The sequence below is a fragment of the Erythrolamprus reginae genome, chromosome 3, assembly GCF_031021105.1.
Source record: "Erythrolamprus reginae isolate rEryReg1 chromosome 3, rEryReg1.hap1, whole genome shotgun sequence".
NCBI lineage: Eukaryota > Metazoa > Chordata > Lepidosauria > Squamata > Dipsadidae > Erythrolamprus > Erythrolamprus reginae.
The window spans coordinates 151568520-151589506 of NC_091952.1; the positions used below are offsets into that span (position 1 = coordinate 151568520).

The following is a 20987-nucleotide window of genomic DNA, read 5'->3' on the forward strand; positions in this document are numbered from 1 at the left end:
GGACAATAGGACAGTAAGACAGGAATGGTGGGCACAATGATGTGCTTACAGACATCTTACGAATGGGGTGAGGTCAACAGTAGACAGTCTTAAGACAGGAGTCCTCAAACTTGGCAACTTTAAGACTTGTGAACTTCAACTCCCAGAATTCTCCAGCTATGCTGGCTGGAGAATTCTGGGAGCTGAAATCCACAAGTCTTAAAGTTGCCAGGTTTGAAGACCTCTGGTCTAAGATTAAAGCTTCTGGGGTTTGGGGAAGAAACCAGAGTCAGCTAGTGAATTCCAGGCATTGATCAGTTTCTTGCTGAAGTCGTATTTTCTGCAGTTGGGTTTGCAGTGGTTTACATTAAGTTTGTATCTATTGTGTGCTTGTGTATTGCTGTGGTTGAAGCTGAAGTAGTCATTAACAGGTATGACATTGCGGCAGGTGATTTTATGGACTACATTTAGATCAGTTCGAAGGTGATGTGGTCTAAACCCAAAATTTCAAGTCTGGTGGTATTCTGTTGTGAGAGGAGGAATGTATAATCCCCCAGGATCCTTTTTGTGGCTCTAATTCTTGAGTCCTCAGAATTACCTCAAAATAGGAAGCAATTTGGCACACTTTTGGATTTTAGCTGGTGAGTTTAATGGAAAAAATAAATGGTTTAAGCACCCATTTAACTTATTAAAACACTGGACCTCCACACTTCCAAATTTGGGTAGACTTTAAATCCTTTCCAACACAATTCAAGATGCAGATTTGATATAGCCCCCTAAACTGAGACAATTTACCACCCAAAAGAATCTCTTAAGTGCGGGTGGAATGGGTTCTACATTATTACTCTTGCTGATCTTTGTATGTTGAAAATATAATAAATTAATTGGTGTTCTCCCCATAATTAACCATTAGGAAAGTTTTTCGACGCCATGTAATCAGTATCACCTACAAACTGGTGCTGGTCCAAGAGCCTTTGTCTCTCGCATAAAGCTAGGGCCTCCATATTTGAAGATGTTCATATGCAACTCATATGCATTTACATAAAACAAAATAAATTCAAGTACGTACAATGGGTTGGATTTTTTTTTTAATAACTAAAATTCTACTGAGAATTCTGACGGTGTCCTGATAGCATTAATTTTATATCCAGGCACTTTTCCCCAAACCTCCAATCGTGGTTGTAGACTGCTGCAACAGTTGAGATAAGGAAGAAAAAGTAAGCATTTCTAAATAGAATTCCAGTAGTCACCAACCAATATGACTTTATTGTGCTTTTCTGTAACAATAAGACCAAAGACAAATTAACAGCCTTTCATCTGCTAGACGCTGAGGAAGTAGCTAAACTTCATGATCCTCTAGATGTGCCTAAGGAGATGTTTCTCTTTGGTGTAACTGTATAATAGATAATAGCAGCATTGTACTGCTGTAGGGAAGACTCTGTTCATTCAACTGAAGATGATTGAATATTAAAAATAACTTCAGGTGACTGGTGGGAAGGATAGGTTTTATGACCAGGAAGGTTGATCTCATTACTGAAAACTTTTATTCCAAAGCTTTCCTAAATAATATAAAAGCACATTGCTGAAAGACTCTAAGTCTCTGATTTAATGTTTTAAGGCAATTAACCATCAAAATATAAAGATATTAGCACTAGTCCATTCCAGTCATATTCTCTGCCATTCTCAAAAATGCCTGTGTTGAATAGTTTTGGAAATTTTCGGCATGATTACTTAATTAAGTTTTTATAATGTCTGCATTTGTTTTATTTTACATTAAGTGGAAAACAGAAGTGCAAAATTTAGTTGTTTTCGTAATAATAGGTCATCCCAAGATGTACTTGCGAGACAGATACTGGCAAGATGATGCCTGATATTGAAACATAAAAATAGGCATGTACAAATTTGTATATTTTTTTATTCTCATTCTTTTATGGGGAGAGGGTATATATTATACACACAAAGGCAAAATATAGAATAACAGAGTTGGAAGGTTCCTTGGAGATCTTCTAGACTAACTCACTGCCCCATCAGAAGATCCTATGCCCACATATACACAAACATAATAGTGAAGTTCAAACAATCACTTACAACAGTGCTCAATATCTCCAGGACCGCCTTCTGCCACACGAATCCCAGCGACCGGTTAGGTCCCACAGAGTTGGCCTTCTCTGGGTCCCGTCGCCGAAACAATGTCGTCTGGCGGGACCCAGGGGAAGAGCCTTCTCTGTGGCAGCCCCGACCCTCTAGAATCAACTCTCCCTGGAGATTAGGACTGCCCCCACCCTCCTTGCCTTTTTCAAACTCCTCAGAACTCATCTTTGTTGTCAGGCATGGGGTAATTGATTCCCCTGGGCTGCTTCTGCTTTACGCATGGTCTGTATGAGATGTATGATTGTTTTTATATTAAGGGTTTTAAATTGTTTTAGTATTAGATTTGTATTGTTTTTGTTGTGAGCCGCTCCGAGTCCTCAGAGAGGGGCAGCATACAAATCTAATAACTAACTAACTAACTAACTAACTAACTAACTAACTAACTAACTAACTAACTAACTAACTAAATAAATAAATAAATAAATAAATAAATAAATAAATAAATAAATAAATAAATAAATAAATAAATAAATAAATAAATAAATAAATAAATAAATAAATAAATAAATAAATAAATAAATAAATAAATAAATAAATAAATAAATAAATAGAAAATCATATCACTATTATTATTAATAGACCTGAGCAATCCCATGATTTCATAATGCTTGCCAGTCATTCACATATACAATTTGTATTTGATTTATTTTCAGTATTGTGTTTTACTTATTTTTTATGGTTGTTTGCTGACCAGACTCAATGATTTGAAACAGGCAGCTATACAAATTTAACAAATGAAAGAATAAATGAATGAATAAATAAATAATCCAATTTGCTGCTTCTAACCTAGAAAACCACACATGTTTAGAATGGCCACACACTTTCAGAGTGGCCTTCTCCTAATAGAAATGGCCTACTATATTCATCCATTGTACGCATATTATCAATGTCTCCTAATGGTTCAGTACTCCACAAGTACTGAAGTAAAGTTAATGGAGACTTGTGGATGATACGTTTATTATTATTATTTTCATTTTTACTGCTCATATTATGAAACAGCTTCCCTCTGGAAATTAGCCTCCCTCCGGCATTCTCATTGCTGACCCTTCCAGTACTAATAAAATAAGACTTATTCCAGGAAGCCTGTGAACAAATGGTTTCTGCTCTACCTGTTGTATTTTGGTAAATTGTGCTTCTCTTGTCTTTTGGATTTTTAAAAAGCATTGTTCTTTTTTAAGCCTAGCAGTATCTAAATATGCTAAATAAATATAATTCTGTGTCTGAAGGCAATACACTGCCAGACAATAGGTGAGTCTAGATTAGGAATTTCCGCTTCAAGTCCTTTATACAACAATTACTGCTAGAACAGAATTTCTTCTTTTCAATAAGTCACTCATGCATGCATGCATTTTATTTCACAGTGCAACCTGACAAACTGACCAACTGTGCTTTTTCTTACAGCACTGTTCTGGGATAGAGTACTTGTAACTTAAAGTTATAGGATAGTGATGGCAAACTTTTTTTCCTCAGGTGCTGAAAGAGCATGTTCATGAGCTATCAATGCTTGGGGACGGCGAAAACAGCTTCCCTCATCCCCCGGAAGCCCTCTGGAGGCCAGAAATGGCCTGTTTCCCAACTTCTGGTGAGCCCTGTAGACTCATGTTTCACCCTCCCCAGGCTTCAAAGGCTTCCCTGGAGCCAGGGGAGGGTAAAAACGCCCTCCACCATCCCCCCAGAGGCTCTCTGGAAGCCAAAAACAACCCCCCAAAGCCTCTGTGTGATCCAAAAATCAGCTGGCTGACATACATATATATGTTAGAGTTGAGATAGGGCAACAGCTCACATGCCAGCAGATATGGCTCCGCGTGCCACTTGGGGTACCTGTGCCATAGGTTTGCCATCACTGTTATAGATATCCTGGAACTGTGTAAACATTCATCTCAGATATGAAGCCTATAAAATACTTCCTGGAGGTTCCATACACAAGCAGTTGACCGGCTTTTAAATTAATGTAATGTTAATATGTAGAAACTCTTTTATTCTGAAAGACTAAATTTCATATTGTGTTACTACAAAAATAGAATCCTTAACCAGTTGAAATAAGAGGGGGATTTTTTTAAAAAAAAAACACCAGAAAATAACCAGACACAACCATGTATATTAATCAGTATATGGGCTTTATTTATTTATTTATTTATTTATTTATTTATTTATTTATTTATTTATTTATTTATTTTATTTATTTATTTATTTATTTATTTATTTATTTATTTATTTATTTATTTATTTATTTATTTATTTATTTATTTATTTATTTATTTATTTATTTATTTATTTATTTATTTATTAAATTTGTATAGCCACCCATCTCTACTAAGTGGCTTAATTTATTGCCGGATGAAATGTTTGCTTGTTGTTTGTTTGTTTGTTTGTTTGTTTATTTATTTTATTTTATTAGATTTGTATGCCACCCCTCTCCGTAGACTTGGGGCGGCTCACAACAACAATAAAACAATTCAAGACAAATCTAATAATTTAAAAACATTTTTAAAAAACCCGTTATTTATTTATTTATTTATTTTGCCACCTATCTCACAACCCAAAGCAACTTGTAACATTGCCAAATAGTCTGTAATGGGAAGAGACTATTCCTCTGTGCTGGTAGAAAGACTTAATATTTTTTTCAAAAACTTTGCCTTTGTTATCTGGTGATCTTTTCCCCTATGTATCACAATCTCATATAAAATTGTCATAGGGAATGAGTTCAAGAGACTTATATACTTTATCCTACCAAGGGGATTTTATTTACTCTGGTTTCAGAGTCATCTAAAGAAACTCTGTGCGAGAAATACCCCTGGGCCTCTTGGATATTCAGGCCATTCCCAGATTAAGAACTAGTTCCTTTCCTAAATCTGTCTTTAACTTGAATTTGTATGTGAGACAAATTTCATGCTTATGGGATGCTTTTTACTAAAAATTACAGACAGCACACTCCTTTCTCCAAAAGACAAACTGCCAAAGCTACACAGTGTTTTCATGAACCACTGAAAACAGGCTGTATATTAAAATGGCTTCATTGGTTTATAAAAACACTGCATGGCTTCAACAATTCATCAGCTCAAAGAAGGACAGTGCTTCCCACTGATGTGAGTAATAGGCAGCCTGTTTATAATTAAGGATTGTCCTTATGTGGGGCATCCTTAACACAGGGACTTTATGTATATCAGAATTCTGAAAAATCATTATTTTGTGGATCATAGTTAACTAGCAGCATTGATTTAGAAACATTTAATGAAAATTGAGAAGCAATTATCATGACTCACATTCCCCACCTCTTTTAGACCAAATTGGACTCTATCTTCAGAAGCATTTTAAATGGTTCATCAAACTCTGCAAAAAGTGAAACAAGAGCCCAATTGCCGTTATTGTGATATTTTCTCTGATATCAGATCCCCATCCCCATCCCAATTTACAATGCTTTCTTCAAACTATTCATTTTTTCATGTCACTGGAGATAATACTAATTTAGTTTATCAAAAACATCAATAGACAGAGTTCTCTGCGGATTTTTATTACTGTCGAGAAATTAGTGAAAATTGACACAACATAATATTCAACATCTTTAATATTTAGACAATGCTTTAAATTTATGAAATAAGAACTAAATGTTAGTCTTTTACACTGCTGAATTTGGTCCTTTAAAGGTTTTGTAAGCAGGTTAGATTTCTTAAGCAGAATGTTTGTAAATAAATAAATATGAGGGCTTCTTAAAATCTATTCCTTGGTATATTCATTATCCATTCTCTTTGGTTAATATTATTTCATTGCAATTACCAATTTTTTAACTGGCTTCTATACTGCCCTATTAGATGGACATTGTTTATCTGGTTCTTTATTTAATGATTAATGTGTATGCCAGACTGGTTTCTCTGCCTGCATATTTACTGAATTGTTTATTATTCATTTATCAGATTAGTTTACCATACCCTTAGATAAAGTCCTCTAGACAGCTTACAATAAGCAAGTATAAAAAGCAATTTGAATAAAAGGATGTAGCATAATAACTTGCCTAGTACCTATATTACAGCTTGGTAGAGTCTGTATAAGTTTGTATATCTTATTGCTATATTTTCTAAATCTTATCTTTTATTGCTCCTACTCATTTAATGATTATAGTTCATATTATATCATTGGTATACTGTGTTTTGTAAACTAGCATACACTTGGTTTTAAAAAATGAAATAATGGTATACAAATAGATTAATCAAACAGCTGGGAATGATGCATTCTTAAAAGCTATAGCTGTAATATGATTTATAAGCACAGCAAGGACTAAACTTAATTGTGGATAACAAAAGCAAATTGTGTATTCATTTTTAAACAATATTGAAACACAAAATGATATTCAGTTATGCATATTCACATTGAATAATGTAAATTAAGAATATAGTGCTTCCTCCAATATTACTAACTGTATCTTTTTGCTTAAAAATGGAAGACAATTATTAGTTTCCTGATTGAGAATAAAATGAAATGCTAATAACTTATCTCTCTATGTGTGAATGTGTGTGTAAATTGAAATAACTGTAGCAAGGGAGGAAAAAAGAACTAGCAAAATTACCTATTTGAAAACTATTCAGTTATAAAAGCAAACAATTTTCAGATTGCCTTTGGATAGCCTGTTAGATTTTCCTTTTCTATACAGCAAAAATTTCCAGATAGGCCTAAATGACAATAAACTCAAAATCATTTCCCTGACCCCCAAATCTGATTTTCAATCTATATCTGCCATTTAAATAGGAAAATAGAAGGTTGGTGTAACATAAGATAAACTGTGCTTCTCTGCAGATTCCTGAAATAGAAAGAATCTAAGTCTTATTTTAGCCAAAGGCATAAGAAATAGATAAAAGAAAGATAAAAGCTTTCAGAAGGTGGACAGTAATGAATATAAGACAGAATAAATACAAAGAAAGGGAAATGCTAAAGTAAAGAATAACTTTTTAAGAAAAGACAAAAAGCATAGCAAAAAAGAGAAAAAGAATAACCAACCCTCACTCTACTTTTCTTCAAAAAAAGAAAGAAAGCAAAATCAGATCATGCTCTTTCATTCTTTCAGTAATAAAGCATTTAAAAAGAATTGCTCTATGCTCTCTGACTCTTACGGGGAATGTTTTACCTTTGACATAAAGTCCTACAGTAGTGAGTTGTTGTGCTTAATAAGATGCAGGGTCATTTCCTCTAGGCTATTTACTGGACCTCTCCAGCTTCAAAATGTGATTGTTTCCTAAGAAGGGCCTAAAGCTGATTATTAACCATGATTCATAAATTCTTCAGAAGACGATCAAGTTAAGTTTATACATTCTGGCTGTGATAGAATAGTCTCCTCCTGAATTTGTAAATTCTGAGAACAGCTGGAAGCTTTCAGAAAAAAACACTTGGTTTGGTTTTCCTAATATGGTTTGTTATTTTTGAGGATTAGAAACATGAAAGTCAAGAAAACAAATATTCAGTAGAAGTAAGTAGCGTTTAATAAATGCAAGTAGAAGGTTTAGGGAATGACACAAATGAAAAGTTTAATTTCTCTCATTGGGCTCAGAGATTTGAAGCAAGCTTTTTGAAGAACAGAAATGCAGTAAACAAAATAATAAATACAGATGATGGGGGGAGAATCATGCTTTTCATTGTACTGTCACCTGATTTATGTTATGATAAAGGCACACCTAGACAGCTAATTCAACAAACTCTCCTCCAATAAGATGCACAAAGTATTTTTGGCAAATTTGATTAGATTAGATTTATTGGATTTATATGCCGCCCCTCTCCGAAAACTCGGGGCAGCTCACAACAATAATAAAAAACAGTACACAATAACAAATCCAATGCCCACCAATCTAATTACAATTTAAAATTAGTAATTTCATAAAACAATCCCAATATATATAAAAAACAGGCACACAGTCAATCAATCAACAAAACAGCATGGGCAAGGGGGAGGTGTTTTAGTTCCCCCATGCCTGACGGCAGAGGTGGGTCTTAAGGAGTTTACAAAAGGCAGACAGGGTGGGGGCAATCCTAATCTCAGGGGGGAGCTGGTTCCAGAGGGTCGGGGCCCCCACAGAGAAGGCTCTTCCCCTGGGTCCCGCCAGACAACATTGTTTAGTCGACGGGACCCGAAGAAGGCCGACTCTGTGGGACCTAAACGGTCGCTGGGATTCGTGCGGCAGGAGGCGGTCCCGAAGATATTCTGGTCTGGTGCCATGAAGGGCTTTATAGGTCATAACCAACACTTTGAATTGTGACAGGAAACTGATCGGCAACCAATGCAGACTGCGGAGTGTTGGAGTAATATGGGCATACTTAGAGAAGCCCATAATTGCTCTCGCAGCTGCATTCTGCACGATCTGAAGTTTCCGAACACTTTTCAAAGGTAGCCCCATGTAGACAGCGTTACAGTAGTCGAGCCTCGAGGTGATGAGGGCATGAGTGACTGTGAGCAGTGACTCCCGGTCCAAATAGGGCCGCAGCTGGCGCACCAGGCGAACCTGGGCAAACGCCCCCCTCGCCACAGCTGAAAGGTGTTTCTCTAATGTGAGCTGTGGATCGAGGAGGACGCCCAAGTTGCGGATCCTCTCTGTGGGGGTCAATAATTCCCCCCCAGGGTGATGGACGGACAGATAGAATTGTCCTTGGGAGGCAAAACCCACAGCCACTCCGTCTTGTCTGGGTTGAGTTTGAGTTTGTTGACACCCATCCAGGCCCCAACAGCCTCCAGGCACCGGCACATCACTTCCACTGCTTCATTGACTGGACATGGGGTGGAGATGTACAGCTGGGTATCATCGGTGTATTGATGATACCTCACCCCATGCCCTTGGATGATCTCACCCAGCGGTTTGTAAATTTGCTTGATCCTGATAGCCAAAGTCTAATTTATCTCAGTAAGATGTCCTGTGAGTGGTGCAATCTTTGTAGCTTTAATATGGAACAATTTAAAGAACAGTGACTCCCGGTCCAAATAGGGCTGCAGCTGGCGCACCAGGCGAACCTTGATTTCTTGACAGTGAAAAAAATATTATTCAATAACTCTTAACATGGGATACAGATAGAAATAAGGGAAAGAGATGGATTTTGCAGATATCTGGATTCCTATGTTTATTCATTTGTCAAAACCTGATTCTACTGATCGGTGTCTTTCTTATTTTGTTTCCTGCATTTCTGTTCTTCAAAAAGCTTGCTTCAAATCTCTCATTCCAATAATAGAAATCAGAATGTGCTTTTTACTATTCCCCACAATATTCAGATGTACTTATTTATTTATTTTTGTCTGTTCACCAAGTAAACAACTTTCATTTTCTCAAAGTTGATGTATACAGCATGATTCTACAGAGGTAGGTCTCCTCAGCTTTGCCGAGATCTGTAACGAAACTACTGCTTTTTCTTCTGGTATTGTGTTTCGCTGAAAATAAGACTCTGTCTTATTTTTATTTTTTTTGAACCCTGAAATAGGCACTTGGCCTTATTGCCATTTACTCAAAAATCCAATTGGGCTTATTATCAGGGGATGTCTTATTTTGGGGGAAATAGGGTAACAGTGTTGGTGTAGTTTTAAAGACTAGGTTTAGAAGAGAATGTCCCATTATTAAGTTGTTGTTTTTTTCTGATAAAAATATTTATTTCAAGTGATAGTTTAACTTAGGTGTGTCTGATGGACCATATAATATGTTGTGCATATTATCTGAGATCACCTAAAGAACACAATGTATTTTGTTGTTTTGTAATATTAAACTTTAAGAAAAATAGTGACTAAGAAGAGAATAATAAACAAGCAGGGATATCTGATGGAACTTTTTGTTCCCCCCTTTGTCTTGACAAATAATTCATAGTTTCACATTTTAATTTGATAAAATGAACTTTAAATTAAAGCCGTCACCTACATTCATTTCACAAAACACATTTGAATAAGGTAACTTATTCAAGTATAAAAATACAGTATATATGAAGTCTTGATGGATTTTCCGACATCTCCTGAAAACTCAGGGGAAAAAAACAATTTCAGAATTTAAAGATGCATACAAAAGCAAACATCAGCCTGACACAAACATTTATTTTTAAATTCTAGAAATATTTTAATGCCATCTGAAATTGTAAACCTAGGAACATTGTCATTAGTGGAAAAAATAGAAAATAAATTAAAGTGGTAGCTGCTGTTTGTATTATCTCTTTTGTTTTTCTCTCCCTTTCTTTTGGTAAGGGTGTTTCTACATATACAGTAGTTGTTGCTTTCCTTTATCCAAAGATGGATACTTCTCTAATATAGGATGGGACCAGATGTAAGATTGAATGAATGGGTTGAATGTTTGGATGAGATGGGTTGAAATTTTTTTTAAATGTTTTATTGGGGTTAGTTTTAATTTTAGCCTATTTTTTTAAATTTGTAATGTGTTTGTTATGTATTATTTATATTGTAAGCTGCCCTGAGTCCTAGGATAAGGGCGGCCTAGAAATTGAACTAATAAATAAATAAACTTCCATTGTAGTCCCAAAATGCCATTGAGGCTTTAAAGCATGATCACAAGCCACTATCAATATTTAGAATTCTGGTTTGTGTTATTTTAATTCCCTAGAATAATATGTTCAATATATTCAGCCAGGAGGAATTAAAACTCAGAATCCTAGTGTATTAAAAAAAAGGATGTAGGAGATTTGTGAGTGTAGGTATTGCTAGGTATTCTATTATGTTGGAAGATATCACTAAAAGCTGGTCTCTGATATCATTTTTAGCCCTGAAAGAAATATTTGGTATAGTGAATTCTATAAAAAGGACTTTCTATGAGTAGCTAGTTAAATTATATTTTGCTTTTATGTAGGATACAGTTTAGATTCTTATAACTCCTGAGCTACACAACAAATTGAAGACAATCAAAATTTAACTTTCTTTAATATATTTTTATAGCTGCAGAGAAATTATACAGATTGATAATAACTAATGAATTTAGGATACTGTTTTCTACAAGTTACTGTGTCATGTCAAAAACAGCTGTATTAGCTAGGAAAATTACATTAGTGCATTGAAAAAAAGATGACCAATTCTTAGCCTATAAAATTTCTAAAGGATTAAAAGGATGATCAGACAATGCTGTAAAAATATATTGACCATAACAATTTCTTAATGTCAGACTTTAACTAGTTAAAATTTGATATAACTTTAGTTCCCATTTTCTACATAATTTTGATAGATTTGAACACAATGTCACTTGATTATTTAGCATCTTGTATAGGTAATAATTAATAATAATAATTTATTAGATTTGTATGCCGCACCTCTCTGAAGACTCGGGGCGGCTCACAAAATAACAGCAATACAATATAAATACAAATCTAATGCTAAAAGCTTAAAAAAACTAATTTAAAATACATTGTTATAAAAAACTATCTGTTACACAATCATACACCCTCAGTCTGACTGAACATAAACATAATAAAGGTCAGCAGAAAAAAGGAGGGGGTAGATTAATCCCCCCATGCCTGGCGGGAAAGGTGAGTCTTTGACATTTTATGGAAGGCGAGGAGGGTAGGGGCAGTTCGAATCTCCGGGAAGAGTTGATTCCAGAGGGCTGGGGCCACCACAGAGAAGGCTCTTCCCCTGGATCCCGCCAGATGGCATTTTTTTGTTGATGGGACACGGAGAAGGCCAACTTTGTGGGACCTAATTGGCAGCTGGGATTCATGCGGCAGGAGGTGGTCTCGTAGGTACTCTGGTCCGATGCCAGAGATAATTAAGTGCTTTAATTGGACCATATCTATTAAAATATTTTGTTTGAAGTGACTGAAATGAATAAATCTGCCTCTATATGGAATGTCAAAGGGTAACTGATGTCACAGTTGTTTGGTTGAATATGGATTTTTTGAAATACGTTCATACACTAAGTTTAAATGCATCTCTAATTTGCCTGAATGTGTAAACATTTTTTATCTGAAATATAGTGGGGTGGAGAAAGAAAAAGAAATTATAACTATTTATCATTGGCTTACTTCTTGATATCTACATGTTAGCTAGCTATTACACTAATATATGTCATCACAATACTAATATATCATTTATTATATTTTCAGACAAGTAAAAGTTAAGACTGGTGACTGAAGCCAGAGCCAATTATAACACACAATGTGAGCAATGTAGAAAGTTCTTCTAAATATTAAAAGTTATTCTGAATGCTAATGAAACAATGAAGTGATTAGTTAAGCTATTTTTAAAAACTGAACAAAACCCATGCACCCACCCCCCAAGATTGAAATCTTGTTGATCAATCATTTCTTGCCACCTTTCCAGTTTTTGAAATGGAATTGCTTAGTAAGTAGGAGAGACTTGTGGACCATTTTGCTATTTAGTAACTCTAGTAGCAGATAATTTTTATAAGTTGATCAAATAGATACAGCCAGCATTAGTCTTGTGAAAACAAAAAACAAAAAAACCCATCAGATATTTTTATCACCTGATTCTTTAGTGAAAATGGAATTTAGTATTGAAGGGTTTTCAATTATGTGAGATAAAAAAAGCAGTTTTAGAAAAGTTTAACAAACTTCTTGTATTTTATTTTATTTTATGTGTATGTGGCACAAAGGGAGAACAGCATAGATAATTTCATCTTGAAGACCCTTGATGAGGCAATCACATAGTAAGCAGTCAAGCTGTCATCAAACTCAGGAAGAAAAAAAGGTAAGCACTGTTTTCATAATACCTGCCTTGCTTTCAATTACTTTCTAATCATGATTCCAAACAAACAAACAAACAAACATCTATCTATCTATCTATCTATCTATCTATCTATCTATCTATCTATCTATCTATCTATCTATCTATCCTTGGCTTACTTCACAATATTCCAGCAATATCCCTTAGATCAGGGGTCCCCAACCGCCGGTCCGCGGACCAGTACCGGGCCGCAAGGCATGTTGCACCGGTCCGCGGAGTCAGCAGCTGCTGTGGAGCCGGCGAGTGCCAAGCTGTTTCCTGTCTCTTTCCCCTCACGTTCACTTGGGACCGCCATTTGCCTCGGGCTGAGAAAACCTTTGCTTGCTTGCTTTCTTCCTTTCCTGTCTGTCTTCTCTTGTCAAAAGTGGTCTATTTCCTCCTTGCGAAGCCCTTGCAAAGCCCTCGCTCTGCCTGCAGCTCAAACGAAAAGGCTTTGGCATTGTGCAGCTCTTTTTTTGCTAGGCTCCCCCACCCTATTCCCGGGGTCCTGGGTGGGAGCGAAGCCAGGGGTGTGTGTGTGACCATGAAACCCCCACCACCAGCTCTGGTAATTTTCTTTTGGAAGGATTCCTTGCTGCAAAAAAATTACCAGACCTGGCACTGGTGGGCGCTCCAAGCAGGCAGCGATCGCAAAAGAAGGTGACTGTGTCCGTGGAGGCACCTACCCCTGCTCTGGGATTCCTTGCTGCAATCCCAGCTGGAACGGGGGTGGGGGTGTCCTCTGGAACTGCTGAAAGGCAAACGGCGGTCCCGAGTGAACAGGAGGGGAAAGAGACAGGAAACCGCCCCCTCCTACCCTTCCTCCCTCTGTCACCTCAACTCCCCCGCAAAATTAAAAAGGGGGGGGGAGAGAGACAATGGAACGATAAGCTAAACCCCCTTTCCACCCCCACCGGGCCATAGAAAAATTGTCTTGCTGAAACTGGTCCCTGGTGGAAAAAAGGTTGGGGACCACTGCCTTAGATCACGAACCCATAAATGTCTTCAGCAAAGCAACCAAATCAGCAGAGGTATTAATGCTCCATGCAAATGCACAACGGGAAATATTTTCACCCACAGTCAATGAGCAAAATTGCATGCTCCTGTTCTGCCTCTTCTCTTTATTAGCTTCCAAGCAATAAGATCCTCTTTCTGCATAAAGTATCCCAAGATGCTGCCTCACACATTAAATCCTTCCATAGATCCAAATGCAGTCATTTTATTCATAGACCCAATGCAATTTTCATGAAAAAAATTGAGATGATTCTTATTATTTCAGGATGTCCTTCCTTGTTAGAGTGATCCTTACATAAAAGGAACACAGAGCACCAAATTTCTTTCCAAAACTGGATTTCAGCACACATTGTGACTTCTGGTTTGCATTTACTGACAAGAGATTCACTTTCAGGCATTGAAGTTCACTCATTGTGTTCAGTATTTTTAAGAAAGAGAAATAACATGTAAAAATTGAATTTCAACACAAGCTATGCCTTCTGGTTTACATTTAGTGACAACAGATTCACTTTCAAGCATTCAATATTTTTAAGATATAGAAAACAAATAACATATAAAATCAGGCAAAAAAGATTCAGACAGTAAAAGGATATATTTCTTTGAATGTATATTATTCTTAGTGCTCAGAAATATAAACTCCAGGCTAATAAGTAACAAAAAGGACTCTTACAGAAAAGATGGTATTTCTTTCTCTTCGCAGAGTTACAAAAAGTCTCAGTGATACAAAATGACATCTTATGTGCATAGTGGGACTCTTTATTGGCATAGTGGGACTCTTTATTGGCAGAAATGTTACCTCTCAAAAATCTACTTTTATTTCTCCATTTTAAAGTTACACATCCTATATTTTACCAAAAAAACCCCATCCTATTTCTTGTCAACTAAGTAAATTTGGAGAGAATTGGGGAAAGATTTGGAAAAATAGTTGTCATTTAGATCAGAGTTTAAGAAGAATCTATAAAAAGTACATTAATGATAGAATAAAGTGTTATATATGAAAATGTTTACTACATTAGAGGCATATAAAAAGAAATCAGTGGGAAACTATTATCAAATCCTTACAGACAATTGGTCTATTTCTACAGTCGTATGTTCCAACTCTGGGTGAAGTTCATGCAAATAACCCATTAAATTTAGAAGGATTTTAAAGAATCCAATGTCTTGCTTTAATGCCAGTCTCCTTGATTGCCCATTGGCTGTTATTTTTTCTGTTTCTTGTTAGCTTCTTTTTGCAGCACTGTTTTGATGTGAATTGACTTTGGAGGGTCAGGCAGGTTAAATGCCGTTTGATTAAAATCAGAATCCTGCACAACTACTGTTTCATAGTTTGCTTTGGCTGGCCTCTTCATCTGGGAATTTGGGAAGATGCTGTTAGCTTTAAGAAAGCAGCCTTTTCCTTGCCACGGTTTAAAAAGAAACAAAGAGCAGGACAGAATGGAGAGCTGCATTGTCTCTGTTTTGCTGGCAATAGGTCTGCCACTGTTTATCAAGCCAAGGCAAATCCAATTAGCCTGTGGCCTGCCTCCCAACCTTATTAACCTGCTCAGCTGTGAGAGACTCAACAGCCCCTGCCAATATCTCATTTCTCCTGTGGCTGATAAGATCAGCTCAAGATATTCAATGGGGTTTTCCTTTTCACTTCGGCTTCATCCTAGTCACACTGGCATCTTAAGCAGAGCGGCTGGGGCTTCTTATTTTCCTCTCATTTACTACATGAAATAGGACAGCAGCTCCAAGGCCTGCGTTAGTGTTGTAGGAACAAACGCTGATCGGGCCTTCACACCGTTTGACAGGATGGGCTGATTTTCCTTATCATGGGCTGCCCACAAAGGGCCAGGCCAGGCCTGGATTATTAGCATTCCTTGGTGAAACGCGTCAGGCCCTATTTCTGTCAGACAGACAGATTGAGCCTTTCACTCAGGCTTGCGAATGAGTGACACATGGCCTGGCTGGGAGGACAACATTGTTATTTGAGTTAAGAAATCAATTTGTATCAAATGTACACTGTAATTTATTTGTTGGCTTTGAAGGGAACCTGGCTGAGATAAATGTGAATGGGCTGCTTTTTTTCCCTTACACCCCTCTGCTGAGCTGATAAAGTTCTTGTGAAGCTCCAGATAGTTCCAGTCAGAGTCAAAGTGACAAACACGTTTAAAGTTGCACAGTGATCTTTAAATCTCAAAAAGAACACCTTGTTGGACATGATAGAACATTTTTCTACCTTTCCCCTCTATCTGTCAGAAAACTGCTGTGACACATTGCTTTGGTATTTTTGCTGACATTTTCTTTATCAAGCCCATCTGTTTGTGGTCAAAAGATGCTTATTCCTATATTCTTCACTCGGCTGTAGCTTCTGTATTGTCCAAAAAAAGAAGCAAAAAAATAAGTTGCTCCGACTAGCAGTCAGAACGGCGTACTTGCTAAAACAGAGGTGATTTTTTTAATATTGCAGGATTCTTGCTTTTGAGTTTTTAAAAATTCTTTGACAAGTCTATTTGTTTCTCTGATGCAGCAAATTGTTATTTGGGAAACTGTAACAAGCAGTTACATTGAACTTTAAACTACAGACTTATCCTAGGCCACTTTTTTTTCAGAGCATCCTTTCTAATTTTCTGACAGCTGAATTCAACTTGTTTTCAAGACATTTAAAGAGAGAGAATAGTGTTATCTTCTGGATGGCCCACAAAAAAGAGAGAAGGGAGTCAAATGCTTTACAGAAAGCATAGTTTATGGCTGATTAATGACAATTAGAGTAAATTTAATATATATATTTTAGCATATATGCTTTTACATATGTTAATTGATATTGACTGTATTTTGGCTTCCCTACCAAAGTTTTATGTGGTGTCAATAACTGTAATTCAAATGCCATAAAAAAGTAAAAACTGCAATTTGGACATTAGGAACATATGTGCAATTATGTCTCTGTAACGAAAAAATGCCAGCAAAATTGTAGCCAAGGGCAAAATATCTTGTTGAAATTTCAGAGCAATAATTCCTTTTTTTCATCTTCTTTTTTTCTGCTATTTTCAAAAATGTGTCAATGTAATGACCTGCCATGTAAATGACTGAATAACATTTATGGCAAATGCAACTGGTTTTACTACTCTTGTTAAGCATTTATAACATACCAAATGTTCCCAGTTCTGTTTAGAGTATGGAAGTCAGATTAGACCCATTTGTGCAAAATGCAGAAATTCCTTCTGACTAGAACAGGCATCACTCATCAACACAATACAGTACAATTACATGCAGGAAAGTCTTTCTATACAGGGAAAGTTTTTTCCTATAATGGAAAGCTTGCGTGTGAATGTGAATCTTGTTGTGCAGAATTCAGGAGAAATCATTGCATTTGCATGTATAATTCTACACATGAATGTTTCTCCATTGAAGACTATCATGCTCTATGTATGAACAAAAATGTTACAGTGAGACTTTCAGAGGGAGAGGTGCTGAACATTACTGCCAAGAGTTATGTAGGCTCATATTGTCTGATTACAAGTTTAGTCTTAGCTATCTATGATTTGAGAAACCAATGGATACATATGATAGGAGTGCCTTGATGGCATAGTGTTTAGAATGCAGTATTGCAGGCTAACTCTGCCCACAGCCTAGAGTTCATTTGTGACACAGGCTCAAGATTGACTCAGCCATTCACCTTTCTGAGGTCAATAAAATGAAAACCTAGATTGTTGGGGGTAATATGATGACATTGTAAAACCCTCAGAGAATGCTATAAAACACTATGCAGCAATATATAAGTACACTTGGTATATAACCTTTTTTTTAACCACAATTTGTTTTCCACTTCTGAACGTGATATATAGTAATTTTTACCACTTGACATAAGAACATAAGAAGAGCCATGCTGAATCAGGCCAAAGCACATCGAGTCCAGCATTCTGTGTCACGCAGCGGCCCACCAATTGTCCTTGGGGATCTTGAGCAGAAAGAGAAGGCAAGACCCTCCCTTTCCCCTGACCCCCAACAAATGGTACTCAAAGGAATCCTGCCTGCCTCAACCAACATAGAGGCGGCACATGGACATCCATTTCAATAACCACCAATACACTTGGCATCCATGAATCTGTCTAATCCTGCCTTGAAGCTATCAAGACTGACAGCTGTCACGACCTCTTCTGGAAGTGAATTCCATAAACAAACGACCCTCTGGGTGAAGAAATATTTCCTTTGATTTGTCCTCACTTTCTTAGCTTTAGGGAGTGCCCCCTTGTCCTAGTATTGTGTGATAGAGAAAATAATTTTTCTATATCCACCTTTTCTATCCCATGCATGATTTTATACACTTCGATCAAGTCACCCCTTAAACGCCGTCTTTCAAGGCTGAAGAGACCAAGGCGTTGCAACCTGGTATCATAAGGGAGGTGCTCCATTTCCTTTATCATTCTTGTTGCTCTTTTTTGCACCTTTTCCAGTTCCATTATATCCTTCTTGAGGTGCGGTAACCAGAACTGTACACAGTACCCCAAGTGTGGTCTCACCATCGATTTGTACAGAGGCAATACAATACTTACTGATACAATACTTACTATTTTCGATTCCCTTCCTAATCATGCCACCCCATGGCCTGAAAATGGGAAAAATACTATACATGAAGTATATGCCAAGTTCTATGTGGATCATTCGGAGAGTTACTTCATGAACATTTTGAATACAGTTTCAAGATACTCTTCTCTTTCAATTCTTTAGTGCAGTTGCATTGATGGTCTCTCAAATTCCATTCTAGAATATGCAAAGGCAACACAGGCAGTTCATTTAAAGTCCTTAAAGATGTCCAGACTTCCATAGAATACAGTGCTTCAATACTTTGAGAAGCAGGTTTCAGGACTACTTCAAACATTTGCATAGTGTTCCTTGGAGCGGGTTGTATAGCCCAACCTGATTGAATTAAAATATACTTAAAATATACTTCATGTATAGTATTTTTCCCACTTTCAGGCCATGGGGCGGGGGGGTGGGGGGAGGAAGGGAAGCCTAGTATTGTCTGTATTTTATAACACATCAGTTTTATTTCTTTTCATCCGGACTCGGATTCATCTTTATTTCTCTTTTTAAAAAAGATTTTATTTGAAGATGGTAGTACTGTCAGAAAATTCCTTTATTTCCCTTTTTTCCATTTTTTTAAAAAAACTACTGTCCAATGTAATATTTTTTTTAGAGCAGGGGTGTGAAATTCAAGGCCTAAGGGCCTTTTCTGGCCCATGGGGCTACCCTGAAAGTAGCAAAGGACTGGCCTGCAGTGGCTCTGCAGTCCTCCCAAGCTCCATTTTCAATGGCAGAGGGTTGCAGGAGGCCGTTGCAGCTGGAAACAGATCTCAGGAACCCATTTTCACTGGCAGAGTGCTCAGGCTACCACAGGCGCTCCCAACATGAGTGACATTGATGTGGCCATGCCCACCCAACACCCTGAGGTCAGACATAACCCTGATGTGGCCCTCAATGAAATTGAATTTGACATCTCTGTTCTAGGGAATACTTAACTGCTATTCCTCTTCTGCTCCAAGAATCCTAAAAAGAATTTTGCTCTGGCCTATGACATGGAGAATTAGTTCCCATGAGTTTATATTCATTATCAAATTTCCAACAATTCCAAATATACAGTATTATAGCTAAAAGTCAAAGCATTCCAGATAGCAAATGTAGTTCCAGGAGTTCTAGGGGACTATTGGGGGAAAGGAAGCAATTGAATGTTCCATTGACTTCCATTCATACCCATTCATTTTCTCTTCATTCCTTATTGTTGGGCAAGTAAAAATTGAGCAGAACAGAAAATTACCTCCCAGTTAGGTTTTTGACCCATCTTAAAATAAATGCAACATTACCAATGAAAATATTAGCCATGAATAGTTGATTTATCTTTATATCTTTGCATTTTGTGAGGAAGTTCCAATAATTATTTCATCATGGTAATTTTTTTCTTCTCCTCCTCCTCCTCCTCTTTCTTGACACATTTTCATCTCCAGTGTTAAATTATTAAGGACATAAGGAAACGCCTTGTATTTTCCAAATGGCCACACACATTCTTCTTTAGGCATAAAGAAAATGCACAATTATCCATTTTTCATGTGTCCCTGGGTCTGAAAAACAACACAATTATTATTCTGTATTTTAGCATTTGTTGTTTCCTGATATGGAAAACCTCTATGAGAGTGAAAGGATCTGACAAATGAGAGGCCAGGCGAAATAACGCCTGGACGAAAATTGCCAATGGCGGGAAGCAACTCGGCTCCCCCCATCAGCTGTGGGGCGTTCCCCGCGTTAGCGCGGGAACGCCCCAGAGCAATCAGCGGCCGCTCGGGCATTCTGGGAAAGCCGAGGGGGCGGGGCGTGTGCCCTTTATCAGGGTTTGCTTGCCCCCCCGGCTTCTCTTGCCCCCCGAGCTCGCCGCAGAACGGAGCTCGCCTCCTTCGTTGGATCAGTGCTCCTTCTTCATTGCCGGCAGCGCGCAGGACGGCGCCTACAGGAACTTCGAAGATTCTTCCTTTTCCCGCCCGGTTTGCTTACTTGGGGAAAGGGGGAGGTGGTCAGATGGCTAGCGTGGGCCGACGGCCCCAGCACCCCCTCCCCAACCTTGTGTTTGTAGCGGCGGGGCACGCAGGGGCTTTTACCGGCTTGCCTGTTGGGAGCGCGGCTTCAGGGACTGTGGGTCCGCCCGGGCAGGTTAGCAAGGGCTCTGACGGCCCAGCTGGCAACGCGCCAGAGCGTTTCGGTGCCGGGCAACTAAGGCGAGCGCTGAGGAGCGAGCAGCGGCAACGGGGAGGCCTTTTTTCCTCCTTCCCCCACGTGGTTTGTGTTCCGCGTGCAGGGCGGCGCTGGGGGGGGGGGCTGCTGCGTTGGGAGGCTGCCGTGAAGTAAGACGTTAAATTTATAATTATATTAGCAGCATTTTGGAAACTTTCAAAGCTACCACCTCATGTTAAGTTGCAACTTACCTAGAAGAATGATTTCCCAAGTATGCAAATGAGCGGTTACATTCAGTAAATAAGTTGTCAGATATATTAAAGTAGGTAAACGTTATCATGATGGGGAAACTGGCACGTGCGCCATAGGTGACACTCAGAGCCATATCTGAAGGCACATGAGGCATTTAATACATGTAACTTTTTCAAGGCTTAAATAAGATTCAGGAGGGAAGCATTTTAATAGGAAA

At 37.7% G+C, this 20987-nt stretch overlaps 1 long non-coding RNA gene across 1 annotated transcript in view; it reads left to right on the forward strand.

Annotated features, from left to right (window-relative positions):
• The window catches only part of LOC139164638 (uncharacterized), a 203290-nt gene that overhangs the window by 29989 nt on the left and 152314 nt on the right, over positions 1-20987 (forward strand). The window contains exon 2 of the long non-coding RNA XR_011558669.1: positions 12693-12787. This is a non-coding gene — a long non-coding RNA (uncharacterized lncRNA). The remainder of the gene's footprint in view (positions 1-12692; positions 12788-20987) is intronic.